The sequence below is a fragment of the Marmota monax genome, unplaced genomic scaffold, assembly GCF_021218885.2.
Source record: "Marmota monax isolate L192 unplaced genomic scaffold, Marmota_monax_Labrador192_F-V1.1 WCK01_AAM20220418_F8-fsc00017, whole genome shotgun sequence".
NCBI classification, from domain to species: domain Eukaryota; kingdom Metazoa; phylum Chordata; class Mammalia; order Rodentia; family Sciuridae; genus Marmota; species Marmota monax.
In genome coordinates this window covers 992375-1011278 of record NW_026695241.1, presented here as the reverse complement: position 1 = coordinate 1011278, position 18904 = coordinate 992375, and the positions used below count along the sequence as shown (strand labels likewise).

General features: G+C 46.7%; 1 long non-coding RNA gene across 1 annotated transcript in view; it reads left to right on the top strand.

Annotated features, from left to right (window-relative positions):
- LOC124090133 (uncharacterized) overlaps nucleotides 1–14556 on the top strand; it is an 89904-nt gene extending 75348 nt beyond the window's left edge. The window contains exons 2-3 of the long non-coding RNA XR_006850966.2: nucleotides 7886–8060; nucleotides 12688–14556. This is a non-coding gene — a long non-coding RNA (uncharacterized LOC124090133). The remainder of the gene's footprint in view (nucleotides 1–7885; nucleotides 8061–12687) is intronic.
- Nucleotides 14557–18904: the final 4348 nt, after the last annotated feature.

Genomic DNA, 18904 nt, shown 5'->3' with positions numbered 1-18904 from the left:
TAAAGGGGCAGTGGACCCTGAGTCCACTCCCGTGACCCTAAGAAGGACACGTAGCTTTCCTAAATCTTTGTTTCCTCTTATTTTTTAAAAAATTCAGGAAGTAGTCTTGTCCTACATAGCTTATTTTAAGGCCTGAGTTTGAAAACAGATAGCAAGGAGCCTGAAGATGCTGTCATCAGTGTCCCCCAGAAGGGGTGGCCAGTAGCACCAGCAGCCATCTGGAGATGGCTTAAAAGCTGAGCAGAGCAACAGGCATGACTTGCCCAAACCCAAGTCTTCTCACTATGGAGAGGAACCAAACCCAAGTTTCCCCCAAGAGGGCAGAAGGACCCGTCCTTCCAGGAGACCTTCAGTCTTTCCTAGGTACGCACACTGGCAGAGTTGAGGTCATATGAGGATTGCAGAAATGGAGGTCTCAGCTCAAAAAACTGGGAGGAGACTCTCAGAGAGTCTTGCCCTCTGGGGCAAGCAGAGGTCCTCAGTGGAAGGAGTTCCCTGAGCCTGTGCAGGAAGCTCGAGTGCACGACCAGTTTTACTGGAGGGCATGTTGTTTTCTCTATTGATTGTCCTCGAAGACTTCTGAATACCTCTAAAGAAAAGGGACTTTGACTTTGGTCAAAAACACAGGGCAAAAGCACAAAGCAATGTCAACAATAAGAGGAGCTGGATGCTAGAAGCCAGAAAACCAGTGTTCTTCCCACTCGGAAAGCAGCTTAGTACTTAAGCTTCTAATTCTTCAAATGTGGTGTCCACTATAAATGGTGGACCTTCATTCAACCATGTGACAAGTCCTTCCATCCCTCCCTTCCTTCCCTGCTCCTTCATCTAGATTGTTCTATTCCCTTGGTCACCTCAGTCCTATCCACACAGGCATTACCCAGAGAAATGCTCCAATGCATGGGGGCAGGCTAGAGAGAAATTCTCAGAGCAGGGAAATGGTTAAAATAAATCAAAATAAAATCGGAGTTGGCTATGGTGCTTATTCTTTAATGACACACAGGAAACTATAAACCAGCCATGCTACATAATTGACCACTGAGGATTTTTTCACTCTCAGTCAGTTTGAGATGTGCCGAATCCAATATCATATCAGTGATTTGATTTGTTAATAATCAAATTGCAAATACCTTTTCATTTGGCTTCAAAAAGCAAACAGCCATTCGGAATAATTTTTATGGGTCTTGGAATGCAATATAAACTTAAAATATTGTGTTTGCAAGTCCTATTGGCATGACCGTATTATAATTTATATTGGCCTATTTTGATGTACAGTGGCATAATGAAACTTTAAAAAAATATATTCTGCAAAGCTGCATCTAAGCCCAAGCCAGCAGCACAGATTAATGTAAGAACATCATGGGGATTCTTTGCATATTTTTTAACGGAAATTTCTAGAGAATAACCGTTCACCAAAACTCAGTTCAAGCGGGGCGTACATGGTCCTCCGTTTTGCATCTTGCCACTCTCCAGGCCCTGCCTGATGCTCCTTTTCCTGCCACTCGCCCTCCTCTTGTGCCCTACCCCCTTGCCCCACCTGCAGATCTATTTTCGATGTTGGGAACCTGTCCCGTGTGCACAGGTCCTCGTCCAGTTTCTATTTCCTCTGCTGCAATGCCTTCCCTCTCCCCTACTCTTCAGCCCCTAGCTAAAATGTCATCTCGGCTGGGATCTTTCTGACACCCCAGAAGTTGTTACCTCCATCCTTCCACAGAAATTTAAAGGGAATTCCATTATAGCTCTTGTCACAGTATGTTACTATTATTTGTTTACAGTCTGAGACTGAGTTCCTTGGCAGGCCCACCATGATATATTTAATTCAAAAGCCCCAGTGCCTACCACCATGCCTGGTGCATAACACACACCCTGCAAGTGTTTATGTAATGGGGCTGTGGACCGATGAATGAATGGGCAGGTGGGAAAATGGATGGATGGAAGGATGGATGAGTAGTAGAGATGGGTGGAGAGATGGATGGAAGGGTAGTGAATGGATGGATGGAAAGGAAGATGAAGGGCAGCTGTGGATGGATGGATGGATGGATGGGTAGTTGGATGGAGGGAGAGGAGAGTGCATGAAGGATTGGTAGATGGACTTGAAGAACAGAGTCTCCCAGTGGATGATGTTTTCCTTGACCCTGGAAGCATTCAAGCACAGGATGTAGAGAGGCTTCAGGACAGAGGCTGGTTGTTAGACAAACCAATCTGTTAGAAGATTCCGGCATGGTGGTGTGTGCCTGTTACTGTTAGGGGCTGATTTGAATGTAAAGTCAGGCTGACCCCTCTGCTCAGACATCTCACCCTATGCAGGGGAGTTGGCCCCGCTTCCTGTAAGAGCCCACTGCACAGAAGCTGACACCCTCACCCTCTTGCCCCCTGACCACAGCTTCTATAATTCATAGAACAGACGCTGGCCTGCTTCCTGAGCACGTGCTGAGAAACTTTCTGAGAAAAGTTCACCTTTTTCTTTTTCTACCAGTGAAACATGTTCTGTAACTGTATTAGTTTCCCCTGCCCCTTTTCCTTCACATTTTTTTTTGGCTTTTAAGCAGCCCCCCACAAATGCTCTGGGTCTTGGGCTGCAGAAATGTCTGCTTTCTTCTCCCTTGGCCCTGGCCAGAATAAATCCTTGGTCTTTACTTCAAAAAGACCCAGAGTTTTGTTTGTGGTTTTGAAATAGTGACTTAACATTATCCCAGTGACTTAGGAGACTGAGGCAGGAGGGCCATAAGTTGGAGGCCTCAGCAACTTGGTGAGGCCCTGAGCAACTTAGTGAGACCTGGTCTCAAAATAAAATACTAAAAAAGACCTGGGGATATGGTTTAGTAGTAAAGCATCCCTGGGTTCAATCCTTGGTACCAAAATGAAACAAAAACTAACCTATTCAATATTTCCAAATGCAAGAGGCCCACATTACTTTTAGAGCCTGTTTTAAAAAATGTATCAGGACAGGCTTCCCGAACAGGTCAACACTGACACAGAGGCTTAGAGCAAGACTGCCGTGGCCTGGGGACCAGTGAGTTCTGAGCCCTGAGGCCGAAGCCCACCTGAAATGTTCAGGACCAGCTGGGGGCCAGGTCGTGGGGCAGAGGGGGAGGTTCCGGTGTCTTTGTTTTGCATCTTGCTTAGAGAGGTTTTGCCTCTTGGCGTTCTGAAAAATGTCCTCCTCTGTTTTATCTACACACTGTTGTAGTCTAAAATTTTACTCGTAGCTCTTTGTTTTAACTAGACTCTACTGCTGTGTATGGAATGAGGTGAGGTTGTAAAATTACTTCTGATGGACAGCCAACCATCCCAAGGTCATTTATCGAACAGATATGCTCAGAGGCCATCTTTACCACAAACAGAGTTGTCATTTATACAAGGGCTTGTACTCTCATTTTATGGATCTACTTTTCTGTTTCTTTTGGTACTATATGACTTTAGCCACTGTAATGTTTAAGATGTTTGATACTTTTATTTTCCTTAGATTCTTCTGTACTTTCTTTTTTTAAGACATTAATTTTTTTAGTAATAGTTGGACACAATATCTTTATTTTTATGTGGGGCTGAGGATCAAACCCAGTTTCTCATGCTTTTTTTTTTAATATTTATTTTTTAGTTGTAGTTGGACACAATACTTTTATTTTACTTGTTTATTTTATTTTTTGAATTTTTTGGTGTAGATGGGCACAATATAATGCCTTTATTTTTATGGTGCTGAGGGTCGAACCCAGGGCCTCACACGTGCTAGGTGAGCGCTCTACTACTAGCCACAACCCCAGCCCCGTGTATTTTCTTATACAGATGGACTTGGGAACAAACTTACCAAATTTATAGAAAAAAGTTGGGGAACACATAACATGTAGGTTAATTTGGGGAACTCTGACATCTGTAGCAGTTGATACCACCTAAAAACAGTGTGCTCCTGACCATCCCCACCCCAGGACTTCTTATATCATTGAGAAAAGATTGAGTTGGGTTTTTTTCCCTCAAATAATATACGTACATTTCTTCTAAAATCTATTTCTACACATTTGTCAGTTTGTTTGTTATTGTTTGGCTTCTGGTGAATAAGATTGAAATCTCTTATAATTTCTAGTACTTCTTCAGGAGGAATGTCTGCCCATAATGGAAATTTTAATTTCCTTCTTTCTAATTCTTATTTTATTTCTCACCTTATTGTTTTGGCTAGGACGGCCCATGAAATGTTGGATAGCAAAGACAATAATAACCAATATCCTTTTCCTGTTCCTGACTTGAGCGAGGGTGCTTCTAATGGGTCTCCGTGGGAAACTGTATTTGCGGTGATCTCTGGTGACTACTGAATTAGAGGACTAGTTGGGATGAATAAACCTCAAAAATACCTGGGCTAAATCAAATAGGCGCTCACTTTGCTAATTTCCTTCTCAGGTGAGTGTGCTCAGCGGGAGCCTGGCAAGCAGCCCAAGGAGCTCTGCTCTTGGGGCAGCTAGAGGCCCAGGGCAACGGGCTTCCTCCTTAGAACCGTGCCACGGCCATCGTAGGCGTCACATCCTTCACCTTCGCTCACAGACCCGGGCTTGACCTTCATCACCTGACCACACCTGGCTGCAGGAGGCCGGGGAGCTAGTCTCCAAGTCAGTAGCCACAGACCCAGCTCACCTGGGGATTCGGCCCAGCTGCACGAAGGCCGAGTGACTAGAAGATTACAGCAGTCTCTGTCTCAGCGCTCTTAATCAACTTAAATAAAGGTCCTTCTATTTCTACTTAATGAGCAGTTTATTTCTAAAGCTGGGTTAGATGCTCAGTTTTACCATATCCCACATCCCCAGCACCTTCTGAGGGGTCCAAGTGAGTTTCCTCCTTTAATCTGTGAATGATGTGCATTTCCTAAGGTGGAATCACATGAATGTTCCTGGGATTGGTCTCCACTGCAAGTGACCTGATTCCCTTAACAGACCATTGGTCACACTTTATTCGATTTCTGAGTTGATAAATGACACTGATGTGTAGTATTCTTTAATCTGGTTTTTAGGATCAGGGCTATACCAAGCCGAAAGGATGAACTGGGAAGCTTCTTGCCCTATTCCGTGTTCTACACTGCTTGATATAGCTGAAATCATTGGTTGAAAGGCTGGGAGAAAATGCGTTTGTTCCTAAACACATCTGGCAGGGCGATTGTCTTAGGGAGAGGTCTTTGGCGATGGTGGTAGACACTGCTAACTGTGCATAATAACAATTCTCCCCTTTTTTTCCTAAAATAAGAGAACCCGCAATTTGTAGCTGGATACAAATGCCTGGAACAAGACACCTTTCCTAGCTTTCCCTGTGGCTAGCGGTGGCCATCTTTCCAAGTGCAGGCTGTGAAGGCTTCAGAGCTCAGACTGGGTATGTGGGTGAGGTTCCTTTGCAGTCTCTGGCACGAGGCCTCCAAGGAGTGTTCTCCTTCTCCCCTCCGTTGCTGCTGGAAGGGGAGCCTGGGGGCCAGTCGTGGGGGACAAGCTGGGAGGGCAGATGCATGAAGCAGGAGCAGCCTCTGTCACGGGTGAAGCCGCTGCACCAACCTCTGAGTGGTTTAGAGGAATTCATCTTCTCTTTGGTTTGAGCCATGGGTTTTGTCTGTTTGTTTGCTGCTCTGACAACTGAGTCTACATGTAGTTAATACAAGCCACTGCTTTATAACATCTCTGGCTATTGGTCTATGATTTTCTGTTTCTTTTTAAGGTAAGACTTTTTTGTAGAAAATTATCTGCGTCACCTGGATTTTCAAATGTATTAGAATATAAATGTAGGAGATACTGTCATTTGAAACATCTCTGTGTAGTGATGCATCTTTCTCATTCCTGTTACGGATTTGTTTCTCTCCTCCCTTCCGGCTTCTCCTCTCCCAGCATCTCTTTTCCTGACTTCTTTGCAAACACACCAGGGATGCCTCTCCATCCGGGCACCTGCACCTGCTGTTCCCTCTGCCGGGATTGCTCTTCCCAGCTGTCTTCGTGGCTCGACCCTCCAGAGTATTCAGGTTTTACCAGAATGTCCCTGCTCAGGAGCTCTTCCTGCCTGTGCTGTTGAGACCTGCAAACCGCCCCACCTGGGCTTGTGTCTCCTCCTCTCTTGCTTTCTTCCCCTTTATGTGGTTCATCAGCGTTGACACGTTTAGATTGCACTAGCTTGCTTATTAACCGTCTCCCCGCCTCTGCCACCCTATGCCCCCTTGAGGTCACAGGGGTGCTCCAGAAGTCTTCAGTGACTCGGTGGCGAAAAGAACGTCCCCTCCACGACTCCTTCAAGTGCGTGCGTTGACCGGTTGTCTGTCTGCTGTCCCCCTATTTTGTTCATTTCTGCCTTATGTTCATTAATTTCTTCCTTCTACTATCTTCAGGTTCATTACAGTTTCTGTCTTTCCTGTTTTCAAAGAGACAGTGTAGGCTACAGGTTTTCCTCTGAGTATTATTTTGGCTGCAGACCAGGGCTCTCATTACCTAATGTTCTCATTACTGTGCACGTCTAAACAGTTTTTTTTTTTTTGGGGGGGGCACAGTTAGAGCAATTGAACTTAGGGGCACACGACCACTGAGCCACATTCCCAACCCTATTTTGTATTTTATTTAGAGACAGGGTCTCACTGAGTTGCTTAGTGCCTTGCTTTTGCTGAGACTGGCTTTGAACTTACAATCCTCCTGTCCCAGCCTCCCAAGCCACTGGGATTACAGGCGAGTGCCACTGTGCCCAGCTAAATAGTTTTTAATTTTGGTTTGCTTTTCTCTTTAACTGATGAGTTATTTAGAAAGGCATGTTAATCTTTTGAGGCAGATAGAGTTTATTTAGCTGTCCTAGTTGTTGTTAACTCCTCAATTTAGTGAATTGTGATCAGAAAAGTGGCTTATATAATTTCTTCTTCCTTTTTTTTAAGCCCTTCTATCTAGTCTACTTTATGATCAGATTTTATGACTATTCCATAATAAAAATATGTATGCTTTTCAAAGAATATGAATTCTCTGAATTGTATTGTGTTGGCTAATTGTGACATGTATTCTGTGTTTCTATTATATCACGCTTATTACATGTGCTATTTAAGTCATCTATGTATTTCTATATATTTCTTTCTTCCTCTATTTGATTTATTTATTTTTTAATATTTAGTTTTTAGTTATAGGTGGACACAATACCTTCATTTTATTTTTATGTGGTGCTGAGGATTTAACCCAGTGCCTCACGCATGCTAGGCGAGTGCTCTCCCTCTGAGCCACAACCCTAGCCCCTGATCTACTTATTTTTGAGACATGTACATTAAAGATTTCTATTATGATTTTAAATGAGTGGATTTCCTGCTTTATTCCTGCCTTTTTTGGTAATTAAAATTTTCAAATCTTGTTATGTGCAAAAGTTTTATAGCTGACACATTTTATAAATTATACATTCTTCCTGGGGGAAATATTACTTCTTCCTGTTTCCCATTTGATTTTAGGCAATAGAACTACTCCCTTTCCCTATAGCTGCTGCATCTTTTCTGGTGCCTTTACTTTCAGTCTTTTCATGTCATATTTCAGTCCTGACTCCTATAAGTGACATGTCTATACTTAAACAAAACAAACCTCACCCAAGCCTCTGAATTTTAATATAAGAATTTAATGCATTCACGTTTATTTCCCCTCACATTCTCTTGGGCTTTCCAGCTTCTGTGGTTGGTGCTGTCCCGTCTCCCTCCACCTTTCCTGGGAAAGCCTGTTATTACTTTTCTTATCATTTACAAGTTGTACCTCGAATTCGTCTTCATTGCTGTTACCTGTCATTGTTAGCACATACCTTTAGATACATATTCCTGGCATCAGGGCCCAGCAAGCGGCACTACTCTCTTTTTTTTGTGTCCAGAATTTTATGGAGTCGTTCTCTTTTCATTGCTAAAACATCCTTTTTCCTTTAATTCTAGGGATGTTGGTGGCAGGAGGCATGGGCCATATACATGCCCGGTGAAGCCCATGGAAGAGATGGGTTGATAATTCTACCTTGTTCCAACTCTACACAGCTTAGTTAGAGTGGAAAGTGCTCTCGGGATGACAGCAGTTTTCATGCTGAACGGCAAGACATCCAGGACAGCGGAAGGGGTGAGTGTTAAAGGCCCACACAGAGGCAACAGAGATCAGCACTGAATCACAAAAGGACAGAGCTTCTGGTCTTCAGGCAATGAGAGCAAAGCCAAAGGAAAAGCAGGATGGATTTAACTTGATTAAAATTCACATTTTCATGTTAAAAATTATATGAAGACTAAATGTCCAATGATATAAAAAAAAGTCATCTAAATTATAGGGCAGGCTTTTGCAAGCTGCCCCCTGTGATCTGGAGACCTGTTTGGTTAATGAGTTTTGAGTGGAAGGCAGCCACGCCTGCTCCCTCACACCTTGGCCCTGGCTCCTTCTCAACCCAAGAACAGAGTTGGGGACAGTCAGCCCTCCATACCTGAGGATTCCACATCCACAGTTCAACCAGGAGTGGATTGAAAACATTTGAAAAATTCAAAAATTATGTCTGCATTAAACACAGACATTGCTTTCCCATTATTCTCTAATCGTGCAGTGTAACAACTGCTATGTGATATTTGCATTGTATCAAGTGTTATAAGAAATTTGGAGATGATTTAAAGTATATGGAGCATGTGCACTTTATAGAGAGGACTTGACTATCCCCAGATTTTGGTTTCCACAAGGGTCCTGAAGCAAATCCTCTGCAGGTATCCAGGGATGACCATACTGCAACAGAGACTGTTTGTCTCACAAAGCCTGAAGTAGTTACTGTCTGTCCCTTAACAGCAAAAGTTTGCTGATCCATAGCACATACTTATGGATAATATGGCACTAATGCTGAAGAATATGAATTCAAGAATTTTTTTTTGGTCTCATGGACTGAACCCAGGGGTGCTCAACCACTGAGCCACATCCCAGTCCTTTTAATTTTTAAATTTTGAGAGAGGGTCTCACAAGGTTGCTTACAGCCTCGCTAAGTTGAGGCTTGCTTTGAAACTTCGAACCTTCTGCCTCAGCCTCCCAAGCTGCTGGGATTACAGGCGTGTGCCACCAAGGCCAGCACTGAGGAGAAGTGAGCAGAGTGGGCACGAAATTGCACATACAATATTCCTTGTCAATCAGGGTCAACAGCGTCACTGCCTCCTGGGTGCCTTGGTGGGGCATTAGCTCCTGTCTGTGCGCAGTTGTGACAGCCTCCTCACCATTGTGCTTAGTGAAGGGAGGGTTCCGTGCTCTGGAAACGTCCACTGTGGATGTGCGTTGAGGTGCTCTGGCAGTAAGTATTAGAGAGAAAAAGAGGAAAGGAATGAAAAGGCAGCACAACACAGTGGCCCTCGATCACCTCGGAAACAGGTAATTTTTGCTTTTACCTTTATACTTTTGGTGGGTATTTTCCACACTTTGTCTGCTGTAAGTGAAGTCAAATAGGTGGGTCCCTATGAAATGTATGACACCAATTTTCATGTACATAGTGGTAATTACATATGGTTCAAGCTGAAATTTCATAATCAGAAAAAAAAAAGCGAACAGAACATGTAAGAAAGAGGAAAGAAACTGGTTCTGATGTAGTAGGAGCCTTGGGGCAAAAGACAAACAAGAAGCAGCATTTTTCTTTTGATCAAAAATTGAACGGGGCGTGGTGAGGGTCTCAAGGCAGGGAAGAAGGTGAAGCAATGGAAGGCAAAGAGGTCAGGCAATGAGGCACCCTTGGGACTCGAACTTCTGTGTGGCAACATGGAGGTGGCCTAGAATGTTCCCCAGGAACAGAGGGCACCCCCAGGAAGGCACATCACAAAGGCTCATGAATGAATGAGAAGGGAGGTCGTGGAAAGAAGGCACAGGAGCCCGCAGGGCAGATGAGGTCTCCTCCCCATCCCTTTCTTCCTCTTCCTCTTCCTCTTCCTCTTCCTCTTCCCTGGGTCCTGTCATATGAGGCTTCCCATGAGACCCCAGGTTGGTCCCGCTGGGGTGGAAGGCCCCAGGAGGGTGCCTTGTTGAGGGGCCAAGATGGCCCCTTCCAGCCTCCCAGTGGGCCAGTCTAGACTGACCAAGAATGGAGGGCAGCAGGGAGTGGTCAGTTAAGTGACCTGTTGAACCCTGGCATGCAGCCATGAGCCACATAATGACTTTTCTGCCACAACGGACTGCGTGTGTGACGGGGTCCCATGAGACTAGAAGGGAGCCGGGAGATCCCCATCACCTAATGACATCATGGCCATGGCGACATCTTAGCAAAACCCACTCCTCACGGGTTTGTGGGGATGCTGGTGTAACCAAGCGGACGGTGCTGCTGGTTGTATCACAGTTGTGTGTGGCTGTGTGACACTTGATAAGGAGGCTAAGTACTGTTACTGGTTTGCGTATTGCCTCTCCTTTGCTCTGTGTTGTCATTTTGGATATGAAGAGATGGCCAGTGAGATGCTGCCCACAGCCTGAGACACGGGTTTTCCTCATCTCCTGATTACATCAAGAGGCCACGCCAACTAGCAAGCACAAGGCCCTGTGTTCAGTCCCAGCATTGCAAGAAAGAAAAACAGGAAAAAAGAAAGACCCCACATCAAGCCATGGACTAATATCATGGAGGTCGTTATAATCGAACTCAGTCACATTTGCAAAATGATGAAATTGCCTAATGACATGTTTCTCAGAGGATGCACTGGTTGTTAAATTGCATATGGCTTTATTAGTTCTCTGGGGCTGCTATAACAAAGAACCACAATTGGGTGGTGCAGAACAGTAGGGACGGATTCTCTCACAGTTCTGGAGGTCTGGGTTCAAAGCATCGTCAGGACCCTACTTCCCCCAAGGGCACCAGGAAAGGGTCTGCTCCAGGCCTCTTTCTGAGCTCCTGGTAGCTCCTGGCTTGTGGAGAGGAGCCCCAGCCTGCCCACAGCTTCTTCCTATGTTCTGTCTGTGTCTGAATCCCCCCTTTATCAGGACACAGTCATATTGGTTGCGGGACCACCCGACTCCAACATAACTTCGTTTTAACTAATTACATCCGCAATGACTCTATTTCCAGGTAAGGTCTCATCCACAGATGCTGAGGGTACAAATCTGGGTGGGGTGACACAATTCAATCTGTCATACTGCTTAATGTGAAAACCATTTTTGATTTTTTTTTCTCGGTACTGGGAACTGAATCCAGGGGTGCTGTACCACTGAGCAACATGCCCAGTCCTTTTAATTTTATTTTGAGACCAGATCTTGCTAAGTTGCTGAGACTGGCCTCAAATTTGCAACCCTCCTGCCTCAGCATCTCAGGTGGCTGGGATCACAGGTGTGCAGTGCTCAGTGCATTTGCTTTTATTTCAGAAAATATTCCTTAACCAAGTAGCGAATCCTCCCCTACCATCGTGGCGAAGGAAGTCCTGGCGTTCTATGAGGCCCACCGTCCTGAGTCTCAGGTCTCTAACTCCCTAAGACCTGAGGATCCAGGGATTGAAGAGGTGGGAGGCAGAGCTGCAGCCCTAAAGGCTGTGGGTTGTCCTTGGGGAGCCCTATGAAGAAGTCTGACTCTAGAATCAGATGCACTAACCACACCACCTAATGGGGGCAGATGACCTCACACATTGCCAGTCAGCCTCTGGCCTCCTTGGTCACAGCTTCATGCTTCTGAAGCAGAGATGTGCCTGATAGGATTGTGTGAGGGACCTGTAATAGGCTAAAGAGGGGCCTCCAGAGACATTAAGTGCCAATTCCTGAAACCTCTGCATATTACCTTATTTGGAAAAAGGGTTTGCAGATATGATAAAATTAAGTGCCCTAAAATGGGAAGGTCATTCTCCTAGATTTCCTGGTAAGCAATCACATGAATCCTTACAAGAGAGAGGTGGGAGATTGGCACACCCCGAGAGGGGAAGGCAATGGGACCACAGCGGCTGAGGTTGGAGGGATGCAGTCACCAGCCAGGGAAAGCTGGCAGCCACCTGGCAGAGCCACCTGGAGATTCCCAAAAGCAGATTCTCCTTGAGAGACCAAGGTTTTGCAGTGATGCTGATTTCAGAGTTCTGGTCTCCAGAACTCTGGGAGGATGAACTTCTGTTGTTTAGAGTACCCAGTTTGTGGTCATTTGTTTCAGTGGCTACAGGGGACTAATACAGAGCTAAATGGGATCACCTCTGGGGGGTGCGGTAGCGAGGGTCTTCTCAATGCTTGGGCACTGTAATCAGCCAATGCAACCTCTGTGGCACCTGTTGGTGTATGCTGGCCACCTGGATGCGGGGACACAGATGCTGGGGAGCTTAGAGGCCAGGAGAGCCACTTCAGCTAGCTTGATGAAGGCCAGCAGGACCACACCCTGACTCTCAGGAGCCTCAGACTCTCTTGCCTTTGGGGACTTGTTGTTCTGTGCAAAATCTTAAAATTCTGCCTCACACCTGTTAGGATGACTGCTACCAAAGCAAACAGGCTAAACCGAACCAAAACCCAGACAATAACAAGTGCCGAAGAGGATGTGGAGACATTGGAGTCCCTGTCTACTTCTAGTGGAAATGGAAAACAGTAGGAGGTTTCTCAAAATATTTCAATAATAATTACCATATGATCTACTTCTGACTACCTACCCAAAGGAATTGCTAGCAGGAACTCAAGCAAGCATTTGTAGGCCCATGTTCATGGTGGTTTTATTCACAATAGCCAAAAGGGGGAAGCCACTCAAATGTCCATAATAGATGGATGGATAAAGAAACTGTGGTTTTTCCATACACAGGATAGGATCCAGCCTTGACGCATGTCACAGCATGGATCAGCCTTGAGGACTTCATGCTGCATGAAATGGACCAGTCACAAAGATATTGGATGCTTTCACTTACAGAAGACCCTGAGGATGGTCAAATTCATGGAGACAGGGAGTATAATGGAAACCTCCAGGGGCCAGGAGAGGAGGAATGGGGTGTGTGTTAGTGTTTAGTGGGTGCAGTTCCCTTCTGGCAAGATTAATAAAGTTGTAGAGATTGGCTGGACCACAATGTTAATGTACTTACCATTACTGAATCGAGTACTTAAAAATGATTCAGATGGAGCATTTTATGTGTATTTTACTATATTTAAAAATCTTAGTATTAAAAATAATATTTGATGAGTGCATTAGTATAAAGACAAACTATTATTGCATATTAATACAATATCTATGACCTAAAAGCTCACTTATTTTCCTCTAATTCTGAAAGACAGCTAAACATTTTTGTGGGCCCCAGATGGTATCGCTGGCCGCGCTCTGTGCCCACCAGGCCTGTCGGTGACTTCTGCCCTGTGGGCCAGAGACAATTTGCAGGAGGCCTGGCCTTGCTAAGAAGGGGCTCTAAGGGCAGGTATTAGACCCTGTGCGGCGCCCTCTGAGGTACTGTGGCTCCAGATCCACCCTGCTGACCCCCGCCGCCCCTCTACTCCCTAGACCCTTGAGGCTTCACTCTTGAGCAGCTGCCCTCTGCTGTCCAACACCGCACCATTGGGCCCTCAGTAAGCGATGCTTCTAGAAATGAAGTTTGAGGAAGGTCATGCTCTGCTCATAGCTGAGCTTCCTCCTCTCCCTTCCACCCTCAGCACCAACTAAGTGGATGCGGGGGGGTGCATTTCTCCAAAAATAACAGAGCTCGATGTGCAAAAATAAAAGTCCTTCTTTGAACAACCTGTCGGAGGATCTGTCTGCTGCTCTTAATTCTCCCCGTTGGGAACAATGGCAAAGCTCTATCTAGAAATGAAAGACAAAGGGTGTGGGGGTGGATCGTCCTTAAAGAAAAGGGGGACAGTAAAACACTATGTCCTTGGATGCCCCCTTTCTGTTCCCCAAAATTTAGTCTAGTCAAGGGAACAACAGGAGCAAGGCTGGGGCCAGAATGTCCAGATATTGATATCCCCAAGGACAAGGGCTTCCTCGTGCACACTGGGACCTAGGGCAGGTTCGTGTCATCTGTACAAAGCTACTTTCTTGCATGTTTGCCAGAACAGTTGCTCCTTGGGACGCTGGTCACACAAACAAAGCATGCTAATGCTGATAATGTCACTGTTTCTGTAGCCCAAGACACAAAACAGCTCCCTCAGAAGGGATGGACACAGAACAGAGGGCACTGTGGAAGGGCTGTGTCACTCATCCACACTGCGAGGGAGAGGAGGTGCTGCTGGGAGAGCCCCTGAGGGGAGCAGAGGTGCTACCTGTCAGTCTGTCCCCACTGAACTCTTCTTGGAGCAGTCTCTAAACTCTTGTAAGCATTCTTCACAATCACACACAGTCTCCAGGCACTTTCTTTGGCCTGTCTGCAACCTGCCCCACTGCCCAGGCATACCTGGGTTGCTGACCTGAAGGAGGAGCAGGAGAGTTGGAGGGGGTGGTCGCAGCTGACCCACCTGGAGAAGCCAAAAGTCCAAACTGTACTGTTTTTTTTTTTTTTGTGTGTGTGTGTGTGTGTGTGTGTGTGAATGGTTTACTTCTGAGACTAGTACACACAAATACACTGATCTACAGCAAGGAACTAATAAGTAAAATGAGGTAAATTAACATAAAAGAGCAATTCACAATCGGCCTCCATTTCACAAAACCGTGTAAGTACAAAGGCCCCAGGTTATAGCATTCACTCTGAATTTGTTGCTCCATAAGAATAACCTATATGAGGCTTGAATAATTGAAAATTCCCAATTACGGTTCCGACGCGAGGTTCCCCCGCCTCCTGTGAGTGACGTTCCAGACAGTCTCCCTCACTCCGTCTCAAAGCAAGGGGGACATGCCACCCCTCCTGCCTTTCTTCCCGAACAAAAGCCGCGGTGGCTTTGTCAGGTCCCATTTGGAAACACAATATCAATCTTGCCTTATCCATATTATTGATGGGTTGTGGGTATTCTACTGTAATTATGTCAAAAATGAAATATTTCAAAATGTGATTGGCAGGCTGATTACAATAATGCGTGTGATTAGACCCAGGGCTTGCTTGTGCAACTAGAGAGAATGTCAGTGGCAATTAACTGTTTTCTTTAAAGTTTGCCAAGATTTCTCTTATTTTTCACTGTGTCGTTGTAAAATAGCCCACTGGGGCACCCGGTGGGGGCATCTTTAGTATTCTTCCTTGGAGAAGCCAATGGGATTACAGGCAGGGATAAAAGAATCCTCAACTGCCAGGTGAACTTTCCAGCTTGAACCAGGGACAAAGGCCTTCGGGATTCTGTGTGTGTGTGTGTGTGTGTGTGTGTGTGTGTGTGAAGGGGGGTCACAGCTTTCTACAGGAGCTCTGCAAACACTCAAGGCTACCTCGAGGACCCATGGCCCCAGGAATGGGCCCCAGAAGCCACAGTGGAAGTGCAAACCCCAGTGCCCAGGATGTGTTTGCATTTGGAGATGGAGCCTTTACAGAGGCGACTGAGTTAAAATGAGGCTTTAAGTTGGGCCCTAATTCAATGTGACTGTGTCCTTGCAAGAAGAGGAGACTAGGATGTAGAATGGGCTGGGCTGGCCTCCAGTTCTGTTCTCATTTCAGTTCTGTGAGTGATTTCAGAGAACCTAGGTGCCCCTTTCCAGCTGGACCCTCCTGGGTTCAGTCAAAATGTGACCCTCCCTGCCCCCTGGAGCTCCTGAGGAACCCCGAAGCCACAGAAGGCCTCGCTGACCTGCTCCAGCACCCTCAGCCGCTCTTCTACTCATGGAAACTCTGTGTGGAGAGAGGACTCTTGGCTTGTCCTGCTCTCGCAGGTTCTATCCTTAGGGAGCAAAGTGTGAGTGAGTGAGAGGCCGGGACCCCGAGGTGACCATGGCAGTGGTGCTCTTGGATTGGGGAATGGAAAACTTGTCTCTTTCAGCCCTGGGTTTCCCTGGATCTCAGCTGTCTCATCTCAGAAGCCCCCACCCCCAGGCGGGGCGAGGAGCACCCTCCCCAGGCAACATTCATCTTGAACTTGGCATGTTGGTTGGCTCGGGCTGCTGTCATAAAGAGCCAGAGATGGGGGCCTGAACAGAAATGTATTCTCCCGCACTCTAGAGCTGGAATCTGAGGTCAGGTGTCCCAGGGTGGGTTTTCTCTGAGCCACTCTCTCTAGCCTGTAGATGGCATCTCCTTGCTCTGCCTTCACAGTCATTCCTCGGTGTGTATCTGTATCCTAGCCTCCTCTCCTTATAAGGACACAGTCACATTGGATTAGAGCCCGAGCTAATGGACTCATTGTAACTTACTAACCTCTACAAAGGTCCTGTCTCCAAATGCAAATGTACATTCTGAGCGCTGGGGATAGGACTCCAACATCTGGCTTTGGGGACCCAAGTTGATAACGCTCTGTGACGAGTTCCTCTCAGGAAGGCCCTTGGGTGCAAAGACTCTTATCCACCCCTGTAGGGGGCCCGAGGAATGCATGTTTGTTAACAAATAAACCCTGTGTTAGCGTCTCATGAAACTTCGTCTCACAGGTCTGGAGGCTGGAAGTCTGAGGTCAAGGTGTGTGCCCAGCTACGCTCTGAAGATGCCAGACAAGAGGCTGTGTTGGCTTCTCTGAGCTTCTGGTAGCTCCTTGGCTTGTGGCAGCAGAGCTCCCATCTCTACAAGGTGTCCTTGTGTGTGTGGATTTATGTGTCCAAATTTCTCCTTTTAATAAAAACACCAGTCATCTTGGGCTTGGGTGCATTTTTCTCAGTAGGACCTCATCTAAACAAATTATACCTACAATCACTCTAATTCCCAACAGGGCAGTGAAGGTCAGGGCTCTAACGTGAATTTGGGAAGGCATAATTCAATCTCTACAAGCCCTTTAGGCTCCTTCTGCTGGAGTTGGGGACACTTTGCAAGTTAAATACCCACCTGGTCCCTTAACACCCCTCAGGACAGATGAAGCAAATCATGTTACAGAGACAGGTTCAGAGACTTTCATGAGCGCAGGTATCTGGTCACAGAGCAGGGCTTGGGCCTCTCAGAAAGTGACCTGGTGAGGACATTCATTCTAGGGCCTGCCCTGCGTCTCCTTCTCCTTCCTGCAGAAGTCCCCACTTCTAACAGAGGCAAAGGTGAGGCTGGGCTTTGCCTTTGGATACTCAAGGCAGACCTTGAACCCTGGGGGGCGATGAACGGCTTGGAGTTCCCCATGCCTTCCCCGAAGGCAGGCTTTGGCTGGCGAGGCTGTGGCGGCTTTGATTTGACTCAGGAACGTAAGAACCCACCGCAGAATTGGTCCTGCCGTGGGAAGGGAACTCTGCTAATGCTTTCTTGTCATTTGGCTCCTGGAATCAGACTCGATTCTCATTAATTAACAAAGCCCATCTACTAACGAGGTTCTCCATTTTGAGTCTCTGTTTTCTCCTGGGGTGCTTCCAAGCTCTCCTCTCAGAATGGTGGCTATACAGTGACACCAGCTAGGGCAGAGGACACAGTGACAGTGTACCACCTCCAGAGCTCTTCTCCCCCAAGGATGCTCTGCAGCTATTAACGCAAACTTTCTTTCACATGATGTTTTAGTCAGTTTTTGTTGTTGTTGTTGCTGAGACCAAAGACCTGGCGAGAACGATTAGAGAAGGAAAGTCTATTTGGCTCAGGGGTTCAGAGGGCTCAGTCCACAGAGGGCCGACCCCATAGCTCTGGTCCAGGGTGAGGCAGAGCATCATGGTGGAGGAAAGCAGCTCAGGACGTGGCACTTAGGAATTAGAGAGAGCTCTGCTGACCAGAGACATGCCCCTAGTGACCCTCCTCCTCCAGCCACACCCTACCTGCCTTCAGTTACCACCCTGTTAATCCACATCAGCGGATAAATCCATTGATTAGACGACAACTCTCCTCTTGTAATCTGATTATTTCACCTCTGATATTCTTGCATTGTCTCATACATGAGCTTTAGGGGGACTACTCATAACACAGGTATTTTCACTAGACTGGGTGCCTTGGGCTTGTCAAGTATTCTGTTTGTCTCTTGCAGTGTTACAAACCGTCCACAGAGCCCGTGGCATAAAACAAGAGTGCCATTTTATCATAGGCACAATGCTATGGGTTAGGAATGGGGGCAGGGCCTGCAGGACAATGGTGCTCTGGGCACCATGGCTGGGCCTCGTTGGGTTTGGTCTGAAGGAGTGGAGAAGCCCGGCCTCTCCCCTGGGGCTATATTACTGGACCTGGGCTCTGGTTGCCAGCACCTCAATTCTTCTCCACGTTGTGTTCACTAACACCGCATTACCCAGACACCGACATGTCTGACAATCGGCTGGGACAGCTAGGACAGCTGGTTGGACCATGTCACCCCCTCCACCTCACACCAAGGCCTGCGAGTGCACTACACACACACGTTCACATACATTCATTTCTTCAGTGGCCTCTGGAGTCTCTCTCAACACAAGCCTCTTCATGTGGCTGGCTTGAGCCTCCTTGAGGGCAGACTCCAGAATGGGACAGCTGGCTCTCCCGGGAGACAGTGTTTAAAGAAGACCAGGTAGAAACTGCAAGGGTGTCTGACTCAGGCTTGGGAGTCACACAGGGCCTCTGCTCCACATTCTGTTGGCCTAGGAAATTACTAAGGCCAGCCCTGATAAAAGGAGATGGAGAAGAAATTTATAGGCATCTTAAACCTTTCAAAGCACATCCTGCTATTAACCATGATCAGCTACTCCAGCCCGTCTCCCCAAGCCAACTCCACAGGGGCTTAGGATGCTGCTCTCAGCCACACGTCTAGCCACGTCACCCCCCACCTCACACCAAGGCATGCGAGTGCACCTACACACACACACACACACACACACACACACGCACGCATACACTGTCATTTCTCCAATGGCCTCTGAAGTCCCTTGGCATGCGTGGCTCAGGAACTTCTTCATGGCCTGGCTCCTACTTACCTTTCCCCTCCTTTCTCCTTATCCCTACTCTCCAGTCTAAATCCTTACAATTCCAGAAATGCGCCACCTTCCTCTCGGTCTTTACACGTGCTGCTTTCATTGCCTCCCATCTTCCTTGTGTCCTTGGGCCAGCAACCCA